The sequence below is a fragment of the Chelonia mydas genome, chromosome 1, assembly GCF_015237465.2.
Source record: "Chelonia mydas isolate rCheMyd1 chromosome 1, rCheMyd1.pri.v2, whole genome shotgun sequence".
NCBI classification, from domain to species: domain Eukaryota; kingdom Metazoa; phylum Chordata; order Testudines; family Cheloniidae; genus Chelonia; species Chelonia mydas.
In genome coordinates, this window is record NC_057849.1 from 216,308,989 (window position 1) to 216,324,806 (window position 15,818).

Consider the following 15,818-nt stretch of genomic DNA (forward strand, 5'->3'; position numbering starts at 1 on the left):
TTAAAGACCAGGGTAGCCCTGAGTGCAAGTAGTGTGCCAAGCAAAAAGCATGAGAGGAAATTGCCCCCTTCCACACTGTCCCACTCACCTACCAATATGAGTGTTGGAGTGGACTTTCTTTGTACCTTTCCTTTAAAACATTAAAGAAGGGCAAAAGGCTCTGAGCACCATTTTTGGGTTTACCAGACCTCTAACAGTAATCCTTTCCAGATTGGTATTACATTGACCAGAGGAATACCTAGTTGTAGAAGATAACTGTGGCATTTGATAGGGTTTGGTAGCAAACTTTCCAGTTAAAGTTGCAAGCAGTTTATCATAACCCCTGCCTAACATTCTCTCATACTAATCCCCAGATTTTTTCTCATTTACTGCATTCAGTAAACTCTGACCTTTTGTTTAGGAAAAAAAATGTTTATCTTTTTCAGTTGTGAGATAAACAGATGTGCTGCTGCCCTGTTACCCCCACCTTGCAAACTATTTCCAGTCAACAGTAGCTGTGGTGAAAGGTAGGACTCCATCCCTCTCCAGCCCCATTCATTTCAATGAGCTGTATACGCTTGAAAGCTTTATTGGAACTATGTTGAATTCTTCATAGACAATTTTGTTCTCTTTTTCTTGAAAACAAGCAAGCAATAGAATTTACAAGCTATGTCAATGCTATGTTAAAGGGGAGGAAAATCATGTTTGTGTACATTTTTTCCTGGTTTATGATGTATAAAGAAGTCTTGAAAGCCTTTAGATTTTTTTTTCTCCCTGATTTTTTACGTTAGAAATTCAGTTCTTTTCTACCTTGCAAGAATCTTTTGATCAGTAGAGAACGGGTAGCGTACCAAAGAAGTTGAAATTTAGTTAAATTAGAAAGAGGGTTTTTTTTTAATTCAGGCTGTTTAAAAAGCTGTACACTCTGTTTTTAATACCTATGTAATGCAAACACTTTAAAACGTTGGGAGAAAATAAATTTTTGTTAAATTAAAGGGAGTCATGCAAGAAAGGCTTCCAGCAAAACAGGGAATATCAGACTTTATCTTCCTGCTATTTCGAAAGTATTAAGAAAGTAAAACATTAAAAAATCAAAACCCAAAAGACCAAGCTTGTCTTATTTACATCATAAAGAAGCAAAAACAGGCATAACACACTTTTAAAAAAAAATTGCAGATAACCTGTAAGATTGTGTACTTTAACTTGCACAATTCCTGATTCATATTGTGTTGCTCTAGAACCTTAACTTCTCTACTTTCTATCTTTAAAATGAAAAACAAAACCAAAAAACCCTGTTCAGTCTTACTGCTGCATTGTTGGTTTTTTTTTTTTTGGTTTTTTTTTGGCATTTAATAGATTAACAGGAACCTGCTGTAGTGTGTGAAGTAGCAGAAAGAATTAATTTCTGGAACCCCAAATATACAGATGCTAAAACACACTTCTTAGCCATTATTTTAGACCTACCTAGCTACCATTTTCCCACCAGGGGCTTCAAACTAGAATGATGAGGACACATGTGGCAGCAGCCTCTGCATTCCTGTGTTCCAACAGTATCCCATAAAGTGAGTATCCATCTGTAATTCAAAACGTTAAGAGGGATCCAGCTGAAGCAGTGGAAGGTCCCACTTCTGGCATTTGTGCAGCAGCTGCCTGGGCATTATGCCATACATCAGAGGCATTTTACAGTCCCTCTCCGTCCAGCCCAAAGCCTTGATTCCCTTCCCCCTTGCTATTTCAGATGCTTCAATAGAACGACCAAGCTGAGCTGTGTGAACTTTCCAGAGTGGGGATAGTGGTGTCGTTTTGGAAACGTCCCAGCTTTATTTTTCTGAGTTCAGGGCCCCCAGGATGCCGGTGACCCTTTTTCTTCTCTCTGTCAGTCCAAAACCCTTGGTCACTGACTAGACATTAGACTTAAATGTTAATTTAAAAACCCTTTTCTAGCTCATCTTACTCAACCTCCTTTTACTTGGAGCTGTATTACCCGTAATCAGATTATATTCAGTCCCCTTCCAAATGAAAACCATAGAAAGATTGGTAGTCCTGATCTGTCTACATTACCAATAACTCCTCAAAGTAGTGGTGAGATCCAGGCCTTGGAATCAGTGCCTCCTTATCAAAGGTTTTTTCCACCAACAAATATCTTCTCTGAATTTGGGCTTAATTTAAATAACTTTTCACTTGGAGATGTTTTAAATGGTGGTTGGGAAGGTTTTATTAGCTGCTCCCTTAATTTTCTGAGAAGTTATAACCAGAAGCTTATATACCATCGGTCTGTCTTTTCAGAAAAATTTAAAGAAGAATAAAAATCTTGTTAGCAGAACCCTTAAGAACTTCTGTACCAGAGAGTAGCTGTTAGTGAGCATATCTGATGAGGATCTTGCTATCAGGGAAAGATTGTCTCTTATTTTCTAATAAAATTATCATATTGCCTCACTTGCTTGAATACTGTAAGGAAGACCAGGAGGATTTAGGATTTGATGTATAGTGCTACTTTTTGTATTAATGCACATTGATATGAGGCCACTGCTGAGAATTTTTTTTTGGTTATGTTTAAAGTGTGCTTCAGATATCGCTGCTATTTATCTGAATTACTATACACTGAAGTGAAAAACTACTGTGGTAAAATGGACATGACAGTAATGGTGTTCAAGAATATCATAAATCTAAAGGATGGAAGAAACTTTCCGGGTCACCTAGTCCAGACGCCGGCATGAAATGGGATTTCATTTACAAAAGCTGTCTAACAGCCTCTGAAACTTCTCAGGTGATAGAGCATCATGGATGATTCCAATGCCTAAACTCCCAGTAGCCATGCTGCCTTAGATCTCTCCCCAGATGGATCATTTTTCTGTCTTAACTTTGAGGGAGAAAATCTAAGAGGGCTAGACAGTTCATGTGATCAATAATGGGCAATAATAGAGTTCCTGTATCTAAGTCACTTGTTTGCATCCAGTCCAGACTGGTAGTGTCTCAAAGATAGGGCCCTCTGATGGGTTTTTGGTGGTCTGAGAGAAATGGGTTTCAGTCCAGACCTTAGTGGACGGGGACTGCAATTCAAAAAACCACTCACGTGCTGCTTTTACACCCTTATTGGCGGTTTTGCAGAGATGGCCTGAGTGGGCCATGGAGACTGAGCTCTCTCTGTCTAATGTTCCCTCTAATTTGTTTCCTCTGTGCACAACAAATGACTGCCATGGCTCCAGGTTAAAATCGAAGGTCTGGTCTGCACGCAGTTTTTGTACCATTGTAACTATGTTGGTGTTATAGTTAAACTACTGTTATAGTTAGTGTTACAACCCCTAGTGTGGATACAGATATATTGGTATTATGGGAAGACGCTGTACCACTCTGTTACACCAAAAAACAATATGAAAAATAACATTCTTAAGGTTGCCAAGGCAAGCGCTCAAAAGTTGGGAAATGCTAGAATTAAGGCTGCTTGTGCAACCTTTCTTTAGCCTCCTTGTACAGATGCAGTAAAATACATTCTTTAATTAAGTGACCACATACTATTGTTTCCCCAGGACCTCCTCATTCAGTGCACGGGATGGACAGTGCTCACTTAGTGTGCGGCTGACTACGAATTTGTTTTTGCCCCACTGCTCAATGAATGGCCACAAGCCTTATTTACTGCACACTACCCAACCCCTGCTCTGAATACAGTATTAATTTCCTGACAGGCTTTTCTGAGGGGCTCATTAATATTTATGAAGCACTCAGATACTAATAGTAAAGAATTTATTTTGATAGCACCCGAGGAGATGAGAAGCTAAGGCACAGGAAAATTAAGGACAAAAGTATCTACTAATATAGGGTGCCTAATCTGGGATGCCCAGGACCTGATTTTTCAGAGTTCTGCACATTAGATAACACTTTATATGCTCAAAGCACAGATCCCATTGACTTCAGTTGCAGCTGTGGGTGCTCAGCATTTTTGCAAATCAGACCTCATGATCTCAGGTCAGGCATGCAGAAAATGAGGAATACACAATTAGTGACCACATGTGAAAAGTTTGGTTGAAGCAACTTGCTGAACATCACAGAGGAACTCTGTGGCAGAGACAGGATAGAATCCAGTTCTTCTGGGCAGCATTCAGCTGCTTTTACTATGAGATCATCCCTTCTGTTTCTGCAATCCCCTGCCTCGTTCACTGAACATCTTCCAACTTCTGCAACAGATGAGGCAGGTGATCGATAAACCAGAGTTTTTCAAACTGTGGGTCACGACCCAGTATTGGATCACGGCATGTAAGGCACTTGGTCACCTTGCTCTGGTCAGCACTGCCGACCGGGCCGTTAAAAGTCCCGTTGGCAGTGCTGCCCAGCTAAGGCAGGCTAGTGCCTACCTTTTCCGACACTGCACTATGACCCGGAAGTGGCCGTCGGTGGGTCCGGCTTCTAGGCAGGGGGTCAGGGGGCTCCGCTCGTTGCCCCTGCCCCGAGCACTGGCTTTGCACTCCCATTGGTCAATTTCCGGCCAATGGGAGCTGCAGGATGGGGGAAGTGCCTGTGGGTGAGAGTCGCGTGAAGTTGTTTGCATGCCTCCGCTTAGGAGCCAGACCTGTTGCTGGCCGCTTCCAGGGCACAGCGCGGTCCACGGTGCCAGGACAGGTGGGAAGCCTGTCTCTGCACTTCGGCTGCGCCACTGACCAGGAGCCGCCGGAAGTAAGTCCACGCCCCAACCCTGTGCCCCAATCCCCTGCCCCAGCCCTGAGGCCCCCCCCAACCTGGAACCCCTTACTGCACCCCAAACCCCTCATCCCCAGTCCCACCCCAGAGCCTGCACCCCCAGCCCAGAACCCTGACTCCCCTCGCACACCCCAATCCCCTGCCCCAACCCAGAGCCCCCTCCCACACCCTGAACCTCTCATTCCCGGCCTCACCCCCGCACCCCAGCCCTGAGCCCCTCCCACATCCCAAACCCCTCATCCCCAGCTCCACTGGGTCGCGGGCATCAACAATTTTCTTCAACGGGGTCCCCAGAAAAAAAGTTTGAAAACCACTGTAAAAGTCAACAGCCTCCTTCACTACACAAACCTATTTCATCCCCATCCTGTACACTGAACAAAGCAGAGATCCTGTGGAAAAAATAGTATATGAACATGTAATTAAAGAATGTATCTTAATGCATACACATAAGGGGCCCCCATTAAGGTTGCACAGGCCGCCTTAATTTTGGTATTTCCAAAATGTTGAGTACTTGGTTTTGCGACCTTTATGTTCTTTTAGCATACTTTCTTTTTGGGTGTAAATTTTTAGGATTTTTAAAAAACAAACTGAAAAAAAAAATCACTCCTCTGGCATCATATTGACACCCACATGGTTCATCAGCATGGGAGCATTTAGATTCACCGCACAGATCTCTGCCTCTTGAGCTAACAGAGTAACTGATAGCAGTAGTGGGTTGTCGTCTTCTGTGAGAATCTGTGTGGACCAACACTAGAGGGGGATGAGATACACTCTTTGGCAGGGGATTTCACAGATATTTGCTGACAGCAGAGGAAAGTTGAGACTTAGAAATCTTGGGTTCCATTCCAGGCCCTGTAGGAGTGTGCACTTGTGGTTACACTCTTCTGTCCATTCCCCCTGAGCTTGCCACCTTCTGCCCCATCCCCTCCAACCTGTCTCTGTCTCAGTCCTGTCTCTTCCCCACCCCGGGCTCCTTGTTCCAAACCCACTTGTCTTACCTAGCCAGTCCCAGTCTCCGCTCTTTAGGCTTGTCATCGTCCAGCAAGTACTAGTGTCCACTCCCCATCCTAGCCCCTTTCACTTTCTCTCTCCCTCTCTGCATACCCCCCCACCCCCACTTTCACTGTGTGTGTGTGAGAGAGAGAGGGTCCTTGAGGTCCTTCTCTGCTCCCCCATCTATCACCTCTGCAGTGGCATTAACAAGAGCAGCTGGGACAAGGGCTGTGTGTGCAATCTGATGAATTTTAAGTCTGCAATAGCATCTGACAGACTAACACTACAAACCTAGGTCAACTTACAGTTACTGCGGTGGTGCATGTCCGCACTACCCTCCTTGGGTCGGTAGTGTGCGTCCTCACCAGGAGCTTTCCACCGAACTAAGAGGGGCTTTGTGGGGAGCTGAGAGTCCAGTCTGGCTGACCCACAGCTCCCGGGCTCCCGGCAGGCTGCCCCCTCCTCCCCGCTCCCTGTTCCCCCACAGGGAGTAGGGGAAGCCTCCCAGGGCTTCTCCCCTACCTGTTTCCCGCTGAGAGTGGGGGGAAGACACCTGGGGCTTCTTGCCCCACCATTCCCTGCTGGAAGAGGAGGAAATCACCTGGGGCTTCTCCCTAACCGTTCCCCCTGGGCATAGGGGGAAGCTGCCCGCCTGGGGCTTCTCTCCTACCCGTTCCCTGTCAGGAGTGGGGGGGAAGCTGTCCCCCCCGGGATTTCTCGCCCCCCTGTTCTGAGCTGAGTAAGCCGCCCAGGCTTCTCGCCCCTGGGGAGTGGGGTCCAGCTGCAGGGGCTTCTCGCCTCTCTCACCCAGTGGGTTCCCTGCTGGGAGCTGGGTAGCCTTGTCGATTTCACTGCTCACCAAGTTGTGAAATTGACAAGGCTGCCCAGCTCCCAGCAGGGAGCAGGTGGAGGGGGCACTCAGCTCACAGCTGGGAGCAGGGTCTGAAGCTACGCCTGCTTCTCACCCCGGCTCCCAGCTGGGAGCAAGGTTCGAAGCCGCCTGGGCTTTGGCTCCCAGCCGGAAGCGGGGGAAAGCCCCCCAGGCTTCTCACCCCGGCTCCCAGCCAGGAGCAGGGTCCAGCTGCCCAGCACTCCAGGTGTATGGGGCGGGGGGCTGGGTTCTAGACAGCCAGTGTAAGGGGGACAGTGTCTATACAGACACTGCGCACCCTAACTACACTGACATAAGCCTTATGCCTCTTGTGAAGGTGGAGTTATTATGTTGGTGTAGTAGGGCACTTACATCGATGGGAGGAAGGCTGTAGTGTAGACACTCACATAATTAGATCGACATAAGCTGCCTTATGTCGACCTAACTGTTTAGTGTAGACCGGCCCTTAGTTGTCACAGTCCGTCTGTGAGGTAGGTAAGTGCTGTTATCACAGTTTTACAGATGGAGAAACTAATGCATTGCAAATGAGGTCAACATTTTCAAATTTGGCTGTACTCCATCAAGATAATTAAAAACAAGCTAGGGAGTGCTTCAGTGAAACACCTACCAAAAGAAACCTTAAAAGGAGGGAGATGCCCAGTGAAGGGTTTCTCCTTGCTACCCATGTGTTGTGTTAACCACTGATGTACTCCACGCCCCCAAAAATAAAGTCTCATGCACCTCTTCCATGTAAAAAAACAACATGTTACACACACTCCCATTATAAAACAAAACAGCACTTGGCTTCAACTCCTACTACAGCAAAAGGCTGGGATTTGCCCAAAGATTTTTTTTTCCCATATGCTCCTTCATCCTCTTTAAATATAAAATGCATCAGTAAAGTGTTAGGATTAGCTTGTTAACTTGCCCCCAAACCCTCTGTCTGGCCCTGTACACAGTAGTGTGATCATGCATTGAAAAGTCAGTTGCATTTAGGGTAACACAAAAAATTGTTTCATAGGCCTTCTTGGCTCAGAGCGCCAACTACCCAAAAACACTGTGGAAAGTACAGATATAGGAATCTGCAGCCCTGTTATGCAGCCACCTTTGGGATGGCATTAATTTTACAAAGCCATGCTGTCATTTTAATTAATATTGATGTTGCACTAACCAACTGACAGTTTCCTGGGATTCCCTTATTAAGGATGGTACTAAGATTGCTTTTCTACAGCAGACACCTCTCCATTTTCCTCTGCGGGCTTCTCGTGAACATTTGGCTGAATGTTATCTGTGCTGCTGTCTGAAAAGTAGTTTTTTGGTTTTATTTTTTAAAATCTAGGTGTTCTTTCACCAGGCCCTTTATCATTTTGAGGTGGGTCACCCAAATCAACAACTAATGTTCCATTCTGCTCTCTATCTTCTTCCCAGAGGCTGTGATATAGCTACTGTGTATTTTTGCCAGAATAATTTCTTGATCCCTCTTATTCAACAATTGCCTTGATTTTCTTCCTAAATGCATTGAACAAACCTATAATTGTGACATATTTGCCTAATTCTGTGTACTTCTGTGTTCTGCTGTTGTTCACCTAGACCCATTCACCAGTGCTTATGCTGTAAAGAACCCATGTCTGCCGAAAGACAAAAATCCCTATGTAAATCACACACTATGGAAGCTCAGATTAGCACCCCACAGGCCTCTAACTCTTGAACTATAGAGGAACTCTGTCAGTCAGCAATAATAACAGATCCCTTATCCTCTCTGTGGGTTCAGGCAGTAACAGAACAATGTCGTTCGCTCATATACATATAAATACAGAGACCCAACATTACAACGTATAATGGTAGAGGATTTAGAATTTAGGTTGCAATTTAACCTGGATTTCCCTGGCTCGTCTGTGATTTGACTCTAATTTAACAGTGCATTAATGTAGTATTTCATGGTATTTTTTTTGTAGTAACATTTTGGGGAAGATTTTCAAAAGGACCCATCTCCTATTTAGTCTTTTAAATGAAATGGCCAGATATTCCAAAATTCTTAGTACCCAGCAGCTCCTTTTGAGAACATGGAGTCATTTGAGCACAGGGTAGGTGAGTTGTGATCACTGCATTTAGGTGCCTAAAGGGAGCAGTTGGGTACTGAGCTCTTTTGAAAATCTGACCCTTTAAGGGAGACCTTTCTCAAATGCAGATTGGGGGTGTCTGCCATGGCTTTTCTGATCCTTCTCTATAACGTGAATGGTTCTTTGACGATTTATATATGCTGAGCCTTCCTGTCTAAGGCTACAAACCACTTTCCAGCCTCCCTTATAAAACTGCTGTGTCTGTCTGACCATCTCCTTTCTTCTTTTAGACCTAAGTGCTCTCTTGTTCTCACCCTGGATTCCCTTTGGTATCTAAGGATGGAGTGTCCTGTGCTCTCTAATATGCTTGGGCTTATGCTTTCTATTTGAGCCAAATTCCCTGTCATGTGATAGTTGCATTCTGCATTCTTACATTGGTAACAGATGCTTTCTGCATAACCCACATCTCCCCCCCCGACACACCCTTCAGAGTCTAAAGCCTCCAGTAAAACACAGTCTTACTTGCCATAGATGGAGTAGCGGAAGGATCATCAAATGTTGGAAGCTCTGGAGAGTGATTGTGGAGATGGTAAGAGTTTCCTAAGTTCTTGGAAGATAGAGGATCAGAGGATCTGTTGCTTGTGAAATGTAACTTCAACAAATTCTTGGGTTTTAGTTAAGCGAAAAGAGAAGGTTTTTTGTTGTTGTTGGTAAAATGGAGAAAGAGAGAGGGAAAAAAAATACACAAAGGCCTTTCAATGAGACATAAAAATTTGACAGGTTTCAGAGTAACAGCCGTGTTAGTCTGTATTCGCAAAAAGAAAAGGAGTACTTGTGGCACCTTAGAGACTAACCAATTTATTTGAGCATAAGCTTTTGTGAGCTACAGCTCACTACATCCGATGAAATGAGCTGTAGCTCACAAAAGCTTATGCTCAAATAAATTGGTTAGTCTCTAAGGTGCCACAAGTACTCCTTTTCTTTTTATAAAAATTTGAATCAATACATGCATGTCCATCTCTTCTTAGTTCTCTTTTGTGACCTTGCTAGGAAATAATTTAATATGTGCTTCTTTAGGCGTAACCAGAATTTCTGATATTCACTCAGGTTAATGAGGATTCCCTTAGCTCCTCTTTCCCGCCCTTGTACTTGCTTCTCAGGAATACAAGGACATATTCTCTAGAATGGCAAAGCAGCACAACCAGAGTTTTGCTCAAAACTAATCATGTGTTCAGCTGTGTGTGTGTGTCTGTCTTCAGTAGTTGATCATTTGACTTTTTCCAGAAAAAAAGAATTTTTGGATTTTTACACAGTAATTTACAATTATTTTGAATCCCAGAATCCTAGAAGACAAGGATCAGTAAGGAAGGATGGTCCTATGCTAAGGCACTGGACTGGGATCTAAGAGATATGGATTCATTTCCTGCCTCTGCCATAGGCAAGTCACTGCATCTCTCTGGACATCTGTTTCTCATCTCTAAAATGGAGATACCAGTAAAACTTTTCTTCTCCTGGCCTTTGTCTATCTTGTCTAGTTAGACTGTAAACTCAACACAGGGATACATCTGTATGCGTACATAGACAGGAAGCAAAGTCCAGTGGTTTGGGTTGAGTGTTAGCCTGGGACTCCAAAGGCCTGGGTTCAACTGCCTGCTCCACCACAGAATTCCTGTGTGACCTTGGATAAGTCTCTGAGGGTTTATCTATGCCTGAAATTTCTTATGGGTTAAATGGAGTTGCTTTACATTAAAGGGCCTTGCTTTATATCATGCATAACGTTTTTTTGTTATGAATCGTTGGGCATTTTAACGCATGTTGTTAAACCCATTTTGGAAGTGGGTTCATGGAGAGATGAGATGAGTTTACTTGCAACACCTTAGTAGCTGAGGATGAAGCCCCATCCTGAAACAACTGTTGCACATCCGCCAAGCCCAGTATTGCATGCTGCTTTGTCAGCTTCCTGGGTGCTCTATACTGTCCCAGGGTCTTCCTGACTGGACGTTACATCCCTTTTTAAATGCTGCTATGCAGTCAGGTGCTGTCCTTTGCAACTTTAGCTTGTGGGAAGTTCATAAACCTGTGTGATATTACTTATCAGCCATGCCTTGTACTTCAGCATGGTCTCATGCTGAGGTTCCTGACTTCATTGCTCTATGGAGAGGGGAGTGTGCACAGGCCCATCTGAATTCTAGTCACTGCTGTGCACAAACATACAAGCAGCTATTTGAACAAATGAATGAGAGGAAGTTCCACCAGGACTCAAACCAGTACCAGATGAAGGGAAAGGAGCTCCGGCTGGGTTGCAAAAGTGTGAAGGACAATAATAGGACCTCTTGGAGAGCTCACAGGGTTTGCAACTACTGTGAAGCTCTCGACCATGTATTTTGGAGCGATCCTGCCACTAAACCATTCTATTTTGTGGACTCCACCAACTAAACCCCCAGGATGCAAACCAGGAGACGACTGATTCCAAAATCCAGGATCTTGTTGACCTGGTGAACCAATAGGCAAACACAGTCCTGGGGCCCCCTGAATCACAGGTGGAGGAACCACGTGGATCACACTGGAGACCCAAACGGTGGAGGGGACCACTTCTGGTAAGTACTGTGCTATATAATACAGCTGTATTGGGGGATTAAAACAACTTTCTTCTGGGTACCGTCAGGGTGCTACTATGTTGGTCTCTCCGCTACCTGGGCTTTTATCCTCTCCCCACGTGTTGCTCAAATGGCAGCCACTCCAGAGAGTGTACAAACTCTCCATCCACTCCCTCCTCCTCCCTCCCCCGATATGCAAATGCACAACCACTGCTTAAGCTTGCTGTGTCATTCCCCACCCCCCGTACCGTGGTGTGTGTTTGTTCTCTCTCCCACCTGGGCATCACCTCTATTGACTCCCCTCACCCCAGCCAGGATGGTGGCAATGGGTTGGTTAACAAGGAGATGGTTTGAAGGAAAGGCACTTTTATTGTAGTGGCAGAGAATAACGTTCAACAAAGTAAGGACAGCCTATGGAAGTGCACATGGAATTACTAGCCTCAGTCTGCTGGCCACCTCACCCGCCTATTCCCATCCCAAGGTCAGTCTGCAGAGGTACATGCTGTCTCTGCTGCACCCTTTACATAGTCCCTGCCACCCCAACACCCACAGCCCACTTGGCATTTATTACTCCCCCAAGTTACCACAACAACCACCAAGGGCCTGCCCCCTCCCACCACAGGCCCAGGGATCCTACAAAAACGGGGAAGATTGTGGAAATGTCTTACCATCTCCAAGCTTACCGAAGATAGAGAAGAGCCTCTGGGAATGGAATTCCAAAACTGTGGTAAAAGCAACATTTTCTCACAGTTGGCAAGGACACTAAAATTTGGACAACAATTTGTTGTCTTTTTTCTCTCTTCATAGCAGCTGATGTCTTGTGGCGACCAAGGACAAGTAGTGCTAACGTTGAGTGAACGTCTGTTCAGTCAATGTAGGAGGAAAAGGATCTCAAGCAATGACATGTTCAAAGAACTCTTTTTCACATCCCAAGAGATGGATGAAAAGATGGATGAACAGAGGGAAGGGTTCCTGAAGCATGGCAAAGAAGAGAGAGAACAGGACAGGGAAAAGGGTAGGTCTTCACAGATGCAGCTTCTGGAGATGATGGAGAGGTAAACAACCCTCCTGGAGAACATGGTGACTCTGGTCAGGGACTGTGCCAAGCCTATGCATCTGTGGCAGATACAGTGTGTTCCAGAGCATGGAGGTAACAATGCCCAGAAACAGGGTCTTTTCTAGGCATTCTATGCTACAGGACAAAAAATTGTGGATAATGGGTGATCCCCTTAGCTCCCTCACCCACATGGGAGATGCCCTTCTGTCAACATCCCATGCCCCAAGATGCAGAGAACATTTTTGAGCTCCCTACATACAGTAATTTGTGACTTTTAAAGCACAAACTTTTCTGCACAGTTCACTTTGTTTTTATGTTTTTAATTAGCTTTATCGTTGCACATTGTTATGCATATACAATAATGTTTTTACTGTTTCCTATGTTTAAATTGGTGCATTCACTGTTGTTTATTAAAAATTAATGCAAAGCCATTTTCAATTAATGGTTCTGTATCTTGAACAATTCATTAAAATGCCGTTGCTGTCATAAAACCCACATATGCACTAAAATATAATCCTCACATACACTGTACTAAAATCTACACATGAATCATGATAAAAGCTTTGCAACATTGCACATACACATTAATACACATGCAGTAGTCCTGAATAAAATCTTATGCAAAAGTCTATACGTTGTTCACAAGTGGCCCCGCTCCTGAGAGAATGAGCACAATGCATCCCTGACTCTGTATCCGTAAGTAGTTGTAGCATTACAGAGAGCCCTCTCTCTAGCTATTCAAAGTGTTCAGCAAGTCTGCCAGCCTCCTCCTCCGATCCATCCACAAGGCTCTCCCCCCTGCTCTGACGAAGGTTGTGCAAAACACAGCAAGCAGCTATCGTAAGAGTCATGTATTTCTCATCAGCTTCCAGCCTCAAAATTAGGCTCCTCCATCCACCTTTCATTCTTTCAAATTCTTTTCTTTTCATTCTTTCCACTGTCGTTCAGCAGTATATTCAGTCAGGGTATAGCCAAATGGGTCCTTTCCCCATCCCAGTATCCAGTAAAAAGCTGCATAGCAGAGAGTAAAGTGCGTGTCCCAGAGTGACTGGAGGAATGGCAACTCCATCAATATCCGTAGAAAACATGGGAGCAAATATTTCATTCCTCAGTGGAGAAAACAGTCCAGAGTTTCTAAAGATTGTGGTGTCACGGACATTTCCAGACAACTTCACATTAATATTGATGAATCTTCCATGGTGATGGACCAGGCCTCGCAGCACCGTGGAGAAATACCCTTTTCTGTCGGTGAAGTCTGAGGCTTTGGGGCAGGAGCAGAGAATAGGCACGTGGCCGCAATACAATTTTTGGTAATCCGAATCATGCAAATCCATCAGGAACCTCCTATGCATTGCCCAGCCCTGCTGGTTAATCTACCAACGGCACACGGATTGACTACTGACCAGCAGCAGTTGGGGGTGGCAAGCTTCTGGATAGCCACAGCTGTGCTCTTCTTAGTGCTTCAGGGAGCTCTCAAGTGGGCGTTCTGTTGCTGCAGCTCTAGAGCGAGTTCTGCAACGATTCCTAGGAAAGCAGCTGTTGACATACTGAGGTTCTGCCGTCTGTGCCGGTCATCCCAGGTCTGCAGCACTATTCTATTCCACCAGTCAGTGCTAGTTGGCTAAGCCCCAAAGTGGCACTCCATCTATTGAAGCTACTCCAGGAGAAGATACAGCAGAAGTGTCAGTGTCAGCGTCCTCCAGCTCTGGTTCCCGTATTACGCAGGCTCTGAAGTTATTGCATTGAATTTAGACCTGCTTGCAGTAACCTGTTTATATTCACCTCCGTTAGAGTGGCAGCACTCGCAGGCATTTCCTCCATGCTGCCTGAGAGTGCTTTGAGAATGGCTCTGTCTCGCAAAAGCCATATAGATGATGGGGTGAAACAAGAGGAATTATGGGCATTATGTAGTTTGACCTAATGCTCCATAATTCCTTTGCCGTCTAATAGGTATTCCGCAGTGTGAAAAATCCCAGAATGCATACAGCATAGTGCGGAGCTATGCACCATGGGACGTCTGACCAGAATTCTTAGTGCCTATTTCAGGGTGTCACTGTGGCCTCAAAGATATGAGGAGACAATAGCATAATTGTACACACTGCTCATGCAACCGTTGTGGGTCACTTAATGGGGATACACAAAACTCACAAAAAGTTTCAATGCAGACGTGCATTTTTAGTTGCTTTGTCCCTCAACTTCTGTTCTATAAAATAGGGATAATAGCACTTATATACCCCACAGGGGAATACTGAGGAGAAATACATTTAAGATTGTGAAGTGATCAGATACTACAGTAGTGGGGGGCCAGATAGGTGCCTAAAATATGTTGATATGCTCAGAATCTAGCACAATGAGGCACTGGTCTCAGTTGTGATCCTACGTGTTCCTGTAATACAAATAATAATGACCCCTAATCTTTCCCCTCCGTCCCACCCAGAGGCTACTGTAGAATTACTTGTTAAAATATACATTTTAGAGCTTTATCCATTGTAGCTTTAAATGTCTCAAGGAATGCAGATATCCTCCACTCCTATTTCACAATCTACTAGATCTCTCTGTTTCTGGGTATTGAGTTTACTTTTCCCTCATGAGTTTCCTCCCATTTCTTAGCTGTGTACCCCCTAGCCAGTTGACTCTAGACATTTATATTGTGCCCACCGCCATGGTTTCTAAGCAGCTACAACCCGCCAGAACAGCTTTTCCTTGTCTGGGCTTACTTTTTTGTTGAAAAATCCCCACAATCTTTATGATGTAAATGTTCTTTCTTTGCAAGAATCTATTATCTGTTTTCTCCCCGTCTTTTAGAATAATTGAAAATCAAACCAGCATTTTTGAAGGCCGAAAATGGCATATTTGGTTTGACTTGGTCTCCAAGACACGAGGCAAGTTTTTTTTATTGTGAAACTCCACATTTTGGTAACTCTGAGTAGGATGAGTAATAAACAAATGGGGGACTTAACTGACGAATAAATATTGCTGCAGGACATCTCATGAGAAACAAATCACTGGGAAAAATATCTCTGGGGCTTTTAATTTCTTTATGCCTAGTGTTCCTGCTGGAGCAGGCAGTAAAATACTGTAAATCCATCACTGTATGTACACTTATACTATACCCTGAATGTGGTGAGAATGTACAAGTGTGTGGGGACACATTCTAAATTTTAAAGTAATCCAGAGTAAATAGCACTGGACCAGGGTTATTTTCTTTAACTTCTGAAATGTTCGTGGCAGACTTTGCTGACTTGTGGGTTGAATTTTTTCTCCCCTCCTAGAATAAATTGTGTAGGGAGAGTACCTGCTTATATTTTCTTAGCTGCAGTTTTGGCTTCCAGTTTAAGGGAAAAGATTCTGGGCTCTGAATGGGATGTTTAAGGTCAAAATCATTTAAAAAGAAATTGGTACCTGTGTGTAAATGAGTGGTGTCCCCACCCGACTCCTCACACAGCACACACAGAGGATATTGTTCAAATCCTTTTCTTGGGGTTTTCCTTGATTATAAATTAAAATAAGCAAACCCTAAGACAGAACTCTAGTTGCAATTATGAGTCCCTAAACTTCCTCCTGTGCAG

The 15,818-nt window shown here is 44.4% G+C and overlaps 1 protein-coding gene across 3 annotated transcripts in view; it reads left to right on the top strand.

The window, feature by feature from the left end:
• Positions 1-15,818, top strand: part of TSPAN9 (tetraspanin 9) — a 262,681-nt gene that overhangs the window by 74,844 nt on the left and 172,019 nt on the right. Inside the window, exons 2-3 of one of the 3 annotated variants that reach the window (XM_043526503.1) lie at positions 426-506; positions 1,466-1,541. The exons of 1 other annotated variant lie outside the window; for it this stretch is intronic. The gene's annotated coding sequence lies outside the window, so the exon portion shown is untranslated. The remainder of the gene's footprint in view (positions 1-425; positions 507-1,465; positions 1,542-15,818) is intronic. One more of the 3 variants, XM_037913277.2, reaches the window with a different exon arrangement.